The 3,553-nt window shown below is 31.0% G+C and overlaps 1 protein-coding gene across 4 annotated transcripts in view; it reads left to right on the top strand.

Moving 5' to 3' along the window:
* LOC108694578 (multidrug resistance protein homolog 49-like) overlaps nucleotides 1–3,553 on the top strand; it is a 78,822-nt gene that overhangs the window by 31,327 nt on the left and 43,942 nt on the right. For 2 of the 4 annotated variants that reach the window (XM_018204150.1, XM_018204146.1), the window contains exon 1: nucleotides 560–887. The exons of the other annotated variants lie outside the window; for them this stretch is intronic. The gene's annotated coding sequence lies outside the window, so the exon portion shown is untranslated. Of the gene's footprint in view, nucleotides 1–559; nucleotides 888–3,553 lie in introns of those variants that run through there. 4 annotated transcript variants of the gene reach the window in all.

The raw sequence follows: 3,553 nt of genomic DNA, 5'->3' as shown, positions 1-3,553 counted from the left end.
AAATAAACATGATGTAATAATATATAAAAATGATATAATAATCAAAGAAATTATACGATGTAATATACATATTATTTTTTTTTTAGAGAGAAGAGAAAAAAATGATCACAAATTATAATATACTTATAAATCTAAAAGAAAATGCATCTGAATTATGTAAAACAGTAAATTTTACAAAGGTTATTTAATAACATTTTGCTGTATATCTTACATAAAAAAAGATGTATAGAATATCATCCTGAATTTTCTGAATCTATAGAATATTTTCGTTGGAAAATTTCTGCATCGTGTTACGTTAATTAAGGTGACACAATCAATTTTTCGAAAGATGCGCAATCTTGATCAATGAATTAAATCGGAATCTTATGTACATTTTTTTGTTTCACTCATTTCATGATTAACCGTAAGATTAACAAGTCGATTGTCGCGGCAAGGAAACTTTAGTTCTCCGCAAGCAATCATACTCTGTATTAATCCCCGTTTAGTCTTATCTACGCTTCGCGACTATAAAAGACACGTATCAGCGAACGATACCTTTAGTGATTCGTGAATACCAATTGTATCGCGTCGCGACTTCTCTTCTTCACTCATCTCGCTCGAAATATCCGCATTCCATAAAAAGAACAGGATAACGGCGATATACTGAAACATTCACACAGTAGCGATTCACGTATTTCCCTTGGTCGAGTGCAGACACGTGTGATTCACATGTGATACATCCGAAGACGTGCGAATAGGACGAGAAATTCGCGCGTATCATCGCCAAAGAACCAAAGTGGTAGCTGAGATAGGTGATCGGAGAAAACGCTTACGACGGTTGAAACCCATCGCCGAGCACGTGAAATATATTATTTGAAATATCGCTGGGAGATAGTAGAAGAGAAAAGGTGAGTCCTTCCGCCTGCTTAGCACTGAAGGTAGCAAATTCGTAAAGAGCGAAATGTCGAGAACATTCGCGTTGATTAGATCGGACTGGATGACAAAGCGGTTGGTCAAAATATTTTCGAGATCTACTCGAGAGATTTCGTTCATAGAACATCGTGACGGTTATGAACGAGGACGTAAGTTGCCTTCTAAATGGATGGTTTGTTCGTTCGTTCATTCGTTCCTTCATTCGAAGGGATTGAACGAAAAGTCGGAATCGTGATCGTTTATATCAGATGTATGATCGAATCTAGATCTCGTCGCTGACGTCTGGTATTAGATGATCGCTATGTTTCTTAAATTGATTCACTCAATCGCGCGAGTAGAGTACCTTTGATATTTTTGCAATTTGGAAAGTGGAAAGACAAATATTTCGTATAAAGCGAGATCGTCTGTTTTAGTTAATTATCAACAATTTCTTATTTAATTCTAAGATATCAGTCTTATTAAATTATAGTCATTAATTTGGCAAAAAAATAAAAATAACAACAAAAATGATGATGATGATGATGATGATGATGATGATGATGATGATGATGATGATGATGATGATGATGATGATGATGATGATGATGATGATGATGATGATGATGATGATGATGATGATGATGATAATAATAATAATATTTCATAATAATAGTAAGAATAATGTTTCGAATCTCTCGTCCATTCTGATTATTTAATTTCTTTATTTTTATTAATGTGTTTGGAATATATATTTAATATTAAATTACTTTTTTTCTTTTATTATATCTATTTCTTATTATATCTATTTCCATTAAATGAATTAACTGTTTTTGAGCAGTAAATACAGCAATATAATACATTTGAGACATTCCAGTGCTTTATGTAATCCTCCCCCCTCCCTCTCTCTCTCTCTCTCTCTCTCTCTCTCTCTCTCTCTCTCTCTGTCTCCTAATTATGGATGTTGTATACTTAGCGAGTAAACAAGCAAGACTGCATGCGTAATAGTATAGCTGTAATAGGAAATCAAGAGCAACATCAAAGACCAATGTCGACCTACGGCCTATAATCCGTAATCACGTTAAATCAAGTATCTTTTGATATCGCCACACTGTATTCTCTCTCTCTCTCTCTCTCTCTCTCTCTCTCTCTCTCTCTCTCTCTCTTTCATCTCTTTTTGTGTAGCATATAAATTACATTCAAATAATTCATAGTCTTAATTAAAAATAATTCATAGTCTTTTATACTTTTACTGAAAAAAATTGAAGATCGAATAGAGAATCATTTGATATCAGGTATTGTTATCATTTGATATCAGGTTTTGCAAAAGATTTAAATTTTAGCTGTTTGAAGAGTTTCAAGTTATATAAATTATACACTATATTAAAGAACTACCTAAGCGAAGTCGAGTGGTGTATCTTATCTTGGGGGAAACCGGGAATGTGGAAGAAATCAAAGACAATAATGCTATCATATTTACAGATAAAAAGTTATTAAGTAAGACAGAGATTTCAAGATATCTCGGAAATTAAGCAACAAAAAATGTATTCTTACTTATACATATACAACTTGACGGAGTTTATCAAGCGACGAGTAACGAAGAATTTGCAAATAGATCACGATTTTTCCAACTTTTCTAATATCTTTCCAAGATAAGCGCATGGAAAAAACGGTTTTTTTCTGAAATAATTCAAAATTTAATTAGATATAGATCAGAAAATAATTTTGTTAAACTATATCAAAATAATTATGTAAAATATTCAAATTAATTACTAAAACTTTTTTCGGCGTTGCCCATGCTTGAGTTTCTTATATAATTATTTTAATGGTCCAACAAAATTATTTTTAGATCTGTATACACCTAAATTTTTAGGCATTTTAGTACAATCATTCTTTCCGACACCCTATTCGACTTCGTTTAAGTAACCTTTTAATATGATATATTATTTATTACATTATTTATTACATTTCAAAACTTTGGCCAGAAAACAGTCATGTACATTTCTTTTATTCATAGTACCAATTATTATTGGAATGTTTACAATTTTTTTCCTGCTGTCCAATACATTCCGCAAATTAGAAATTTTCGCGATTATTCTAATATTCTCGAAGAATATTTTACTCATCTTCTCTTCGTAATAAAATTTGATCAGACAACCCGATCGATCTATTTTTATCACTTCTTCGACGAAGAAACCAACGATCTTTTAACCATTGCTGCCAAGTTTCCCGGTGAAGTTTTCGATTGAATCCGCTTGACGCACACCGTTTTCCTCTTTTTTATATACCTAAGTTTTAAAAAGTACCAGCTGGCTGCCAAAAATAAATTTGTTGACGTATGAGTGAACGAGTAGTTTATGTGCTCAAGTCTCTATTTCGAAACCAAATTACAAATACGATACTAAAAAGTAAAATGAAGTACTTTACAATATACAATTATTAGGTAACTCTAAAATTCTACTTCCAAAGATAAATAATTCTACTTCCAAAGATAAAATGAAGTTCGAAATGTGAAAGTTATCGCTATAAAATTTCTATTTAATTCTTTCTATTTGTTTTTTACTAAACTCCAATAACTTTTTAAAGTGTTACAAATATAATAATATTTATTAAATATATAATTATAAATATTAAATATATATATATTAATTATGTTTTAACAAAA

The sequence above is a fragment of the Atta colombica genome, unplaced genomic scaffold (genome assembly GCF_001594045.1).
Source record: "Atta colombica isolate Treedump-2 unplaced genomic scaffold, Acol1.0 scaffold120, whole genome shotgun sequence".
NCBI lineage: Eukaryota > Metazoa > Arthropoda > Insecta > Hymenoptera > Formicidae > Atta > Atta colombica.
This window is presented reverse-complemented; position numbering and strand designations above follow the sequence as displayed.